This window comes from Notamacropus eugenii, chromosome 1 (assembly GCF_028372415.1).
Source record: "Notamacropus eugenii isolate mMacEug1 chromosome 1, mMacEug1.pri_v2, whole genome shotgun sequence".
Classification (NCBI taxonomy): Eukaryota; Metazoa; Chordata; class Mammalia; order Diprotodontia; family Macropodidae; genus Notamacropus; species Notamacropus eugenii.
In genome coordinates this window covers 288,392,206-288,402,933 of record NC_092872.1, presented here as the reverse complement: position 1 = coordinate 288,402,933, position 10,728 = coordinate 288,392,206, and the positions used below count along the sequence as shown (strand labels likewise).

The following is a 10,728-nucleotide window of genomic DNA, read 5'->3' as shown; positions in this document are numbered from 1 at the left end:
GTGTTCTAGTTTGTTTGTTTATGGCAACTTTCCATTAAAACTTCTTAATTTCAATGCCTCTGTCCATGTTTGAGTCAGCAAATGGGGTAGTCTGATTCCTTCCAAATCTGCAGGTGCTCAACTCTTCCCTGGAGCAGGTGGTTGGACTCCCCTGATCTTGTTTGTGTGTGTGTGTGTGTGTGTGTGTGTGTGTGTGTGTGTGTGTGTGTGTGTGTGTGTGAGAGAGAGAGAGAGAGAGAGAGAGAGAGAGATTCTCATTTTCCCCTCGATTATTTCATTATTTAACAAACAAGGCTCAGTATTATTTTTATGATTCTCTGTGTTAAATTCTGTCTTGGTATAACAGCTTTTATCATTTACAACCTATGAACAGAGACATCTGTATGTTTTCAAAGCATGATTCCTTCATTAACAAGAAAAGAGGACTCTCTATGGCTGGGCGTCTGACTTAGGCAGACAGTACAAGAAGGCTTGGTCTTCCATGTGAGGAATGGCGGCAGCAGTTGGGGTCAGAGATCAACAAGGAAGAAAAGAATGCCATTCAGAGTCTCCCTCCCCCACTGCCTTTAGCCTTGATTAGGTTTTTTGTTTTTGTTTTTTTCTTTGAAATGAGTTTTATCTGTGCCCTTGGTTTTCACATTGTAGGTACTTTCTGGTTATAACCATCCCCCACTCCCACCCCTCACCAGCAATAACCACAAACCTCCCATACAGCAAAGAGTAGGTGTGAAGAAAAACCACTGGACACAGGAACCAGGCATTGCCTCTGCTTTGGACAAGTCAGGTTTCTGAATGAGCAGGGGGCTGGGTCCATCATCTCTTCTTTGGGACTAACTGGTCCCTGTGACTCCTCAGGGCTAATGCCTTTTACTGGACCTTTGGAAAAATGTTTTTTGTGGTCACTGTGCTTGTCATTCCTGTGGTGGTTCCACTCACTATATTCAGCATCAATTTATATGCCTTTCTGTTTTTGGTTTTCTTCTCGAATTATTATTTGCCATTTCTCACTGCCCAATAACAGTATATTATGTTTAACTGCAAAAGATGGTCACTCACTTTATTTTATTATTTTTAAATTCAAAAGTACTGCTACAAATATGTTACTATATGGAGACATTTTGTTTTTCAGATCCAAGAGAAAATTTATTTTTGCATAGGCTTACATTAGAATCTGTCAATTAAAAAATAAAACTAAAATAAAACTAAAGAATTAAACAGCAGCCTTTGTGATGGGGAAGAGCTAAGCCTCCATCTGTAGATTCCTATGTGGGGATTCTCAGATGTCAGCTTCCGGGAAGGGGACAGCAGTAGAGGGAGCAGCCTGGGCTGAGGGGCAGCTAGGGTCAACCCCATACTGCCTGCTGCTGGTCCCTGAAGGCTGAAGATGAATGGGCCCCAATTGCCAGCCCTGTGGTTTGAAGACCTGCCTTCCCTCCTGATGGTAAAAGGCAGAAAAGACAGTGATGCCACTGTGGATATCAGTGCTTGACAGAGTACCCCCATCAAGCTGGAGCTGAAGTGAATAGCACCCTGGGTGCCTGTGGAGGCAGCCAGAAATGAAACCCTTAGCTTTTCTATCTGATAACAAAGAACCATGAAATAGATCTATGTATAAATATGAATATATATATCTATATACATGATACAATCGGTCCACAGGGTCAAAGAATATGCCATTCCCCTCCCATCCTAGCCTTAACTCCAACAAGTTCCCCACCCCCCAACCTATCCCAATAAACTTAACACCTGCCCATCTGCTAACCAAGCCAGAAAGGAACTAGAATCAGTGTCCAGAATAAGAGGCTGATGAGCCCCTGATGCCCTGTTTCCCTGCAGAGGCACCTGGGGCAGGGCAGATCCACACCAGGGAGAGAGGGCAGCATCAGCTCAATGCCAACCCTAGACGGGGCAGGGAAAGGCCCTTCTCATCAGGATATTGGCCAATTTCCTGCCCACCATACCCACAACTGCATGAACTGATGGTCCCAAAAGAGAGTTCACAGTGACCCGAGTTCTAGGTGAGGAGGTGGACAAAGGCATGTCTAGAATGGACAAACAGGGCCCTCGGGAAAAGAGACCTGGTATCAGAAGCATAAAACAAGGCCCTCTTCCCATTGTCCCTGGCTGCACTCTGAGCCCCGTTCCCTTTCAGCATTATCTGATCCGTGATTAATGCTGTATCTAGCACCGCCTTTCCCACACACCAGAAATCCTCCATTTCTCTCTAAAGTAAGCCTCAATGGGTATATTGAGGGGCCTCCCAGCAAATGCTACCCCAGGTGATCCTGGGGCAGAACTTCCCCCAAATCTAGGCTGCTGACTTTGTCAGAACAAAATTTCCAGGGAACTGTGGTCAGTCCCAAGTGCTTCAGATTTCAAAGACTGCCCCCATCATGCCCCAGAGAGAGAACAATGCATGGTTCCATGGACAGGGGCTTTAGCCACTTGCTGAGCAATGCCCAGGACAGACTGGCTACCAGTCTGCCCCTTTGAGCTGGCCAATTGTCATGCCCTTAATACAACACATTCTTTGACAAGGACAAGGAAAGTCAAGGTGGCATTAGCTATGGTTTTGGTGGACTGCAGCTGCAGCATAGCAAGGCCCTCACTATGTCCTGACCCCCACCCCCACCACGTCATGTATAGCCTGCAGGGAGCTGGGCCACCTGACCCTCAAGAGGATGGGGAGGCTGAGCTGGTGGGCTCCCACCTTCTTTCTGTCTCCCAGAAGCCATAGTGCCCATAAGGCATGAAGTGTGGGGGAGGGAGAGAAAGTAGAGGTGCTTCTTCCTGGTGGAGGGGTGGTAGCTGAAAGGGGAAGGGGTAAAGAGCCCCTGGTGGGGAGAGACTAATTGGGAGGCTTTTCATGGACCTGGAAGCAGTAAATACAGGTATACTCAGGGTGACCCCACTTGTTCAAGATGGGAAGTTCGACAGATCATCTGGTATGGGACTGTGTGGAAGCCCTGCAAGTGGAAGGTCTGAATAGACTCACCAGCATTTTCATCTGTGAAGTGCCCAAGGGCCACTTCCTCTTACTGTGAATATTCAATGAGCCCCAAGATGATAAAGTCCTTAAGAGAGCTAGGGATTTTGCTGTTGGGGACAGGGCTTTGGGCACATGCTCCAATGTGAGTGCAGTGAGGTGAAGGCAGGCAGATAACTGAACCACGGCAAAGCTCTGGGGGCCCTGGAATGCCCAGCAGTTGCCAGGGCAGACATCTGGCTGGAGGATGGCTCTTGGGGACTGGAAATGGTACCACAAGAGAATCCCAAACAGACCAAGAGAGGCCATTCTAGTGTCATAGGTCTCAGAGCAGTGGGTACTGATGATGCTGGCCCCTGAGGACTATAGATTGTAATCCACCATCCTGATGTGGTCTTCACTGTAGCACTTCAGTGTCTCATTCACAATCTGGTGCATTTCCTCCTCCATCACTCCAGTCACCCTTTCTCCCTTCCTTGTAAAGGGTCAGCTCAAGCTGGCATCAGCTTCCTGGAAGACTTGACCTGCCTCTCTGCCACTTGAGTAAGTATTCTGTTCTCCAGGTGAAGAAGCTGAGCCTGTATCTCCTCCAGCTGGCCCAGCCTTAGCGCCCTTGTCTCAAAGAAGGAACTGACTGATCCAGGCCAGGACCTGAGACTCCATGTCACTGGGCAGGGCCGCCATCTTCTGCGGCCAAAGATCTACTTGCTCTGCCACTGCAGTCTTGAACTTTGTGGTCCCATGCCTCAGTATATCTTCTTTCCCTTCTCTTTTCTCTCTGGAACCAAACAACCCAGATCCCTCCTAACCACTTGCCCATTGAAACAAAAGGGGAAAGTGGGGGAACGTGGCTGTCCTAGCATGCCTCAAATGCAACTGCTCCTTCCAGGGGTTAGTGGGGAATCTGGCCCTTTCCATTAATCTTCAGGAGCTATTCACCAACACAGCATCACGTACAGGGCAACCAGGGCCATCTATATCCTGTCTGAGTTTATGGATTCTGTCTACACTCCAAACCAACCCCCTCAATTCCATCTCCAGTATAAATTGTATTTGTTGCAATGGTATGAGGTTTAATGTGCTTTGCCAGCTCCTGCAGAATCTGATTGTCAAATTATCTTATACTTTTGGGCAGAAACCCCACTGTGCCCAAATGCTGAGGCTATAGAATAGGGGCTGATCGATGATGTCAGCATTTGGTGCCTTTTGTTGGAAAGCAGAAGAGAAATCTTTTTCATGTGCTTGAGTTGGCTTCCATCACAGGTCTAGCTTGGCTCCCTGCTCACCACAGGCCTAACCACCTAAGACTGTCAGAGAATGCATGGCATCCCCCAACCCAAAGCTAGAAAAGAGCTCTCCTACATCTGATTTACTGAGGCTGGTCTTTCACACATCATGTCTTTGGTGCTATAGAATTTGTAGATGTGCTTTTCTCCCCTCCTTGGGGTGACTAGGGATAGGCGTGAGGGGGAGGAAGGAGTACTAGCTCCTCAATTTCTATCATTCCCTTATCTCTTCGATAGGCCATTTTACAGAGTCAAAAAAAAAGTTTTTCTTGGAGTTTAATTCCAATTCCATTTCCTTCTAAAGCATATCTCTACTAGAAAAAAAAAAAAACTGCTTTGACCTGCTATGACTTTTTTTTTGGCTAGGCAATGGATTAAGTGACTATCCCAGTTTGCACAGCTACTAAGTGTCTGACCCCATATTTGAACTCAGGCCCTCCTGACAGCAGGCCTGGTGCTCTATCCACTGTGCCATTAGATGCCCTGATGTTTTTTCTTTAAATAAAAATATCTGCCTTGTTAGTGCTCTAAGATTAAGAAGGAATTATTTTTATGATAGCCATTTCCTGTGTTTGATTCTCCAAACCTGAAAAGATGGTGATTCCCATGTCTAAGCAAACCCAGTGCCATGAAATGTATGCAGCACACAAAGGCAGCTCTGCACCAGGATCAGCAGTGGACCACCTGCCTAATGTCCTTCCCTGGTTCTGTAAGCACATACCGTTGAGTGAAACAACTTTACAGGGTCAGGCTTGGCTGCAGGAGGGAGGAGTGGAGGAGAGGCAGTGACCCCTAGGCACAGAATTGGGGCCAGAGAGCTTTGCCACATTTTCATTGTCATATGGTTGCAACCCCATCCTGAGGTGAGCTTGCTCCTTGTTTTAGAGGAATGTTTTATATGCACTGTCCTGAGGAGCAGCATCTGGCGGGAGACGGCCGAAGATCATACTCCTGTATATATCTAGTGGAGATAAGCTTGCTCCTTGCATAAAAATCCATGCTGTTCAAGTTTCTTTCCTGCCCATTGCCCTCTTCTGCCCTCACAACAATGCTCTAGAAAAAGATATCAAATCCGCCACTTTGAACAGAATGAGATCAAGGTGTTACTGGACAGAGACCTTCATCCTCTCTCATCACTGAGTTACATGAAGCTCAATGACCCATTTGAATGGTGGCTGTTGAGGGCAGGATGGCCTGGCCTTGCTTGGGATCCCCAGGGCTTGGTGCAGAGTCTGGTACAGAGACTAACAAAGGCTCGGTAACACGGCATTGAGAGTGAATGGGGTGACCCGAGCAGAGTTCCTCGAGTTCAAGTCTCTTCCCAGAACACTTTATTCCCCACAATGTTGGTTCATGGTTCCTTTCATTTATGAGTCTCCCTGGGGGCTACCATCTTCCTGTGCTGGAGCCAGAGACCTCAGATTCCCGCCTGGCTGCCACCTGCCCTATTCTCCTCCTGGACCTCAATTCCTTTAGCTGTAGAGAAGACTGGCCATTCCTCCAGCCCCTTTCAGTGTCATCTGGGCAAGGCTTCTTTTTCTGAGCTTCCCTGAGACAAGTTTTGATCTCTGAAGGATTCACCCAGTGATATTATCTTAACTCTTTAGATTGCACACACCCACCAACACACACACACACACACACACACACACACACACACACACTCAGTTGTTTGTAGTCTCTATTAGGTGTTTGGCCCATAAGAACCACTTCCATGCTTGTTAACTGCTAACCTAATATGACTAGGAATCAGCCACAGCAAGGCAAAAGGACACAGACCACTCTTTACTTTCTCCCAAAATGTACTGCTTGACAAGCTGAGCTGCTTTCTAATATGCCACAAACACTTCAATATTATTGAATCACATTGTATTAAATGATGTATTAACTCTACTGGCTGCTATCTGCCAGACTGTGCAAAGTCAAGCCAGTTGGCTGCTTCTGACCTCCATTTGAAGGCCATTTTCCTGAGTCCCTGTTCCACTCTCTTGTAATTCTTCCTTCTCTGGACCTCCCTTTGCTCATCTATAAAGTGGTGATACTGATTTCGAGTTACTCAGGGTTTCTTCAGCTCCAGACATCAAGCTTCCATTTGTGGCCCAGACTTGGAAGCAGCCACCAATTTCAAGCTTGGCCAGGCCAGCCAAAGTCAGGTGCTAGGTATAAATCATGCCCCTGTTTCACACTGGTCCTGGAGCAGGTGCTGTAGGGGATAGACCAGAGCTCCTGTAGACATGATGGTCTTCAGCCTGGTTTTTCCCTCATTATATCACAGATGGTCATTTTTCTCTTCCTTTTGCCTCCTCCCAGACTCCTTCCTCTGGGCTCACAAGCAAAGAGATTCAAAGTCTGCTCTGCTCTGCATCCTTCCTGTGCCTCACAGTCTTTAGTGCCTGGGATGATCAACTTTGCACCCCCATGTACCCAATGGTTTCAACTCATCCAGAGTTCCCAAAATGGCTGATGGAAGGACATCTCCCCCCTCATAAATCAATTTCTATCCCTCCTAGGAAGCCTGGGTCAGTGTTTGGCATTTGTCTAAAAGGAACACAGCTTTTCCAGTCAAATTGCTGGCTTTACTTCCAAAGCATATGTGGCAGGGGTGTGGCATATACCCTTGCCTGCCTCTTTAAGGAACTGGCAGTTGGAGGAGAAAGAACTTCTCCCTGTTCTGAACACAGAATTTGAAAGGGCTAGGGGTTTGGGCAGTTAGACTCAGAGAAGACCTTGATCAAGAGGAGGCTTCTTTTCAAGGAAAAATGGGAGTTATGGTGGGATGGAGCATCCAGGAGCTTAAAGGGGGCAGGGGATGTTCCCTTAGAGCAGAGACTCCCACGGCTGGCAGAGGAACTATCTGCTCAATTCAGTGCATTGAACCTACCTAGAACATTATCACAATCAGAGAGCTTTTCATCAGTTTCTTTTGGAATCTGAGTTACTTAAGTCAGGTCACTGAATTTGGCCAGAAACTGGATCTTAAGGAGCGTTGAGTCTGGCTGCTTATTGTACAGAGAAAGAAACTGAGACTGTGGGTGGAGAAGGCATTTAGCCAAGCCTTAGCACACAGATAAGCCTCAGCAGAGCTGGGAACACACTCCAGTCTCTTGGCTCCAGAGTCAGAGCTCTTTCTGTTGGCCCACGATGGTGAGGTGCTAGATTCCTGTGTCTTCTGTTTTTACCTCCAGCCTCCAGCCCTGCCACAAGATCAACAGGTCAGCCTTGTCTTACACCATGTCCACCCTGCATTCAATGTGATGCAACCTTATTTGCAGTGTCTGATCTAGAAACTAAAATAAGACATCAAGATAAACAACTTGGGTTCCACATATTAAAAAGTAAAGGTCTAGAAGGGACCTCAGAAATTGCCTTCTCCTAGTGTAAGATGAGGAAAATGAAACCCAGAGAGGTTAAGGTGATAAGGTCACACAGGTAAGAAGTGTCAGCTTTAGGATTGGAATTCAGACCTTCCCTCTCAGTATAGTGCTTCTCTCAGGAGGGACCTTCACCAGAAATGCAAAGAATTCCATTTTCTGAGTTGCTTCAGTTGGTTCTCTTCTAGTACCTTTCTTTCTTTTCATTGGGTAATGAGTGAAAACTATTTGCTTCCTTTCAATGTGCCCTAGTATTTCATGGGAGTGAATTGCCACCCACTGTAGGGCTCCATGAAGACACGGAGATGATTGTGGGGGGAAGTCTCTCTATTGAAAATAAGGATTAGGGCTGGGTAGACAAGCTGGTTATGGAGAAGCACAAGGTGACCCTGATCCATGATTTCGTCAGACCTCTCCCTCAACCAGAGCCCTGAGCAAGACAAAGGCTTATGGGGGAGAAACACATGGTGACCAGCCTCCCACTCTCTCAGCCTCCCCTACATGATCTTCTTCCTCAGAGTCCATTGGATATGACGCCTTCTCAGGCATCTTCATGAAACATTGCTTACTCAAGTTTTCAAGTGTGCTTGTCTTTTTATCCCTTTTCTTTCATAGCAATGTCTTTAGGGGCAAGGAGAGTGCCAGCTCACCTTCCCACTGACCTCATCATGTGGAAGGCCCTGGTTCAATTAATTATGTTTCATATTGAATTCAAATGATCTGTAACTCCCAGTGTCCTGGGGAGAAGAGGGAGGAAATCCTAGGCTGGTGGATGGAAATGACATGAGGGGAAACAATCACTTCCCTGCTCCTGGATGGCCCTGGACAGATGAGAGGGATCCAGTCTGCCAACCCAGATATGGAGGAGAGAGTGAAGGAGGCCTGTTTTATGAGTTATGGGCCAAACAATGCCTTCTGGAGAGGGATCTGTGAATAGTATGGCTTGTGGTGTTGGAGGGAGTACAAGAGTGCCCACAGAAGATGTTTGGGGAGGGGAACTATAGGAAGGAGGGGGAATATGGCCTGTTGCCAGTGAGATAGACTTCTTAGGACAATTCTTAGAGCACTAAACATTTAAAAGTTCTTAAGGGAGGTTAAAGGTGGAAAAGGGCTTCCCACAGACACTAAAGAAGGGCCATTATTGCTTTTTGTTGTAGTAAAGAACTGAGAACGAGCAAGGTAGTTTCTCGCTGTGCTATTTCAATGTCGTGGAGTGTCCTGGTGTCTTGTGCTGAATAGGGGGGATATGGAGAAGCTTCAGAGGACCTGAATGATGCCAAGTGAAGTAAGTAGGAGCAGAGAGTCACCATACCCCATAATAATTAATAATAGCTGCCACTAAGACATAAGAAGTACTTTGTATTGGCCCCTCATGGCAAGCTTGTGAGAAGAATGTTGTTTTTATCACTACTTTAGAGGTAGGTAAACTGAGACTGAGGGCAGCATGTAAATCCCAGTACTGTTGATTAAAAGGATGAAAGAAAAGCAGTCAATGGCTATATATCCATGGCTGATGTTTGTCTGGGCAGAAGACTCTGTGAGAAAATGTCCTTCCTGTGGATTCAGGGTGTGGGGGACCATCATATCCTGATAGATGTAGATAAGGGGCTGGTTAGTGCTGCTGAAATACATTATTTTCTTCTGTGTAATTTTGATTCAAGCGATGGTGACCAGAGGCATAGCTAGAAGCCCTCGGCAGTCCAGGCCAAGGTTGGCCAGCTCCTGTGAGCAGTGCCCGGCTCAGCCTTGTGGCGGACAGAGCAGACCAGTCTCATCACTCTTCCTTCTGGGCCAGTTCCTCATCATGGGGAGACCAGGCTGACCCACCTCTTCCCTGTCCTGATTATGATCTAAGGAGAATAAAATCCAGCACATACAATGACCTGTTAAAAAGCCTTTCAGATAATTTCAGTTACATAAAAAAAAAACAATCCCTTTGCAGAATGGGCTTTCACATTAAAGTGTGCTGAGAGGCAGCTGCAAGTAAAAACACTGCGGGCAGTAGAAAACTCACTGGACAGGGAGACAGGTCACTTGGCTTCCAGTCAAAGTTTTCTGCTAATTGACATGTATGCTGAGATCTGATGTGAAGTCCTTAACTCTCCCTGGGCCCATCTGTAAAATGAAAGACTTGGACCACATCTCATTTAATGTCCTTCCCAGCTCCAAAGCTTTTAATAGCTAAGAATAGTCTCTGAATTAATTGATAGAACAATTTCAGGCAGATTATTTCTAGGATGTTGCAATTTGTACAAACACTCATGATAAATTGTTAAATTGTTAAATCTTACATTGGTTCTAGGTTGGTCTAATTCAAGTTCTGTTGTCTAATGGTTAGGGCTGCAACCCTGGAGTCTGAGACTTCTCCTGCTGACCCTAACATAATGCATGAAAATAATGAGGTCTCATTTCTCAAAAACATAGAGAACCAAGTCAAATTTATAAGAATGCAAGTCATTTCCCAATTGATAAATGGTCAAAGGATATGAACAGGCAGTTTTTAGACAAAGAATTCAAAGCTATGCTCTAAATCACTATGGATTAGGGAAATGCAAATGAAAACAACTCTGAGGTACCACTTTATACATATCAGACTGGCTGATATGACAACAAAAGGAAAATGATAAATGTTGGAGGGGAAGCAGGAAAACACATGCATTGTTGGTGGAGTTGTGAACTGATCCAAGCATTCTAGAGAGAAATGTAGAACTATTTTGGAACTATTCCCAAAGGGCTATGTATATATGTATAAAATGTACACACACACACACACACACACACACACACACACACACACACACACACACACACACACAAACATAGTTACCCTACAAGAAGGCAAGGGGGAAGGGGATAGGAGAGAGAAGATAATAGAAGGGACAGCAAATTCGAGGAAGGGATAATCAGAAGCAAACATTATTGTGGGAGGACAGGTCAGGGGAGAGAATGGAATAAATGGAGGGCAGGATAGGACAGAAGGAAATGTGATTAGTCTTTTGCAACATAACTAGTGTTTTGCATTGTTATACATGTATGACCTACATTGAATTGCTTGTTTTCTCAATGAGGGTGGGTGAGGATAGGG

General features: G+C 45.9%; 1 long non-coding RNA gene across 4 annotated transcripts in view; it reads left to right on the top strand.

The window, feature by feature from the left end:
• Window positions 1–6,698: 6,698 nt before the first annotated feature.
• Window positions 6,699–10,728, top strand: part of LOC140517646 (uncharacterized) — a 150,548-nt gene continuing 146,518 nt past the window's right edge. For 3 of the 4 annotated variants that reach the window (XR_011971686.1, XR_011971685.1, XR_011971683.1), the window contains exons 1-2: window positions 6,699–7,484; window positions 8,801–8,928. This is a non-coding gene — a long non-coding RNA (uncharacterized lncRNA). The remainder of the gene's footprint in view (window positions 7,485–8,800; window positions 8,929–10,728) is intronic. The other variant, XR_011971684.1, reaches the window with a different exon arrangement.